The sequence below is a fragment of the Vigna umbellata genome, chromosome 7, assembly GCF_029865625.1.
Source record: "Vigna umbellata cultivar VRB3 chromosome 7, Vumbellata_1.0, whole genome shotgun sequence".
NCBI lineage: Eukaryota > Viridiplantae > Streptophyta > Magnoliopsida > Fabales > Fabaceae > Vigna > Vigna umbellata.
In genome coordinates, this window is record NC_142171.1 from 49,756,635 (window position 1) to 49,757,533 (window position 899).

The following is an 899-nucleotide window of genomic DNA, read 5'->3' on the forward strand; positions in this document are numbered from 1 at the left end:
CAATCTATATAATTATTTTAAATTAAAAGTGTGTCTGAATTTATTATATAAATTTAATTTGCATGTGTTGTTAGTATTAAAATTAAGAAGCAATATATATTTTGTAAGTTAAAAAATGAAAGTAAAAGCACTTGTTTTGGCTTATGTAATACCAATAATATGGCATCTGCCCATTCTTTAACACACGGCAACATGTTGATGATGAGTGATATTTTGCATGTGTCATTGGATCAACTGGATATTTATTTTAATGCCAAAAGCTGAAACAGTTTCAATATCCAAATAATAGATTCAGAATACCCACAAATTATCTTTACTTTCTCTTTGCTTTTATTCAACCACGTCAGCAGTTTTAAAGCTTTCTCTTATGTCATAATTTCGATTTTACAAACAATCTAAATGTTAAATTCTCAAGCTTACTTTCGCAACATATTAAAAATAACAATTAAGGATGTGCATAGTGAAAAAAGAAAAAAACATTTAATTATTTAAAAACTTAAATCAATTTCTCTTATGTTACCAAAAATAAAAACACCAGAGAATTGATTATTTAAGCTTCAAAACCCATTATTTAAAGGATTTCTTTTCTAGAACTGTCAAAACGAGCCAATTTGGTCTGATCTTCCATGGGTTAGTCATTAAGTAAACCAACTCAACCCGACTTATTTATTGGCGAATTAGAAAAATTCGAATCCGGCCCGACTCACCACGGGTTGGTGGGTAAACGGGTTGGTTTACTGGTTCACTTAATTATAATTTTATTTTAAATAAAAAAAATTACAAACTTTCTATAATTCAAATCTAAACAAATTTTACTCTCGAATATTTAATTAATTTTGAAAATAAGAAACTTAAATAATTTTTTCAAACAAAAACAAAATAATAAATATTATTTTATA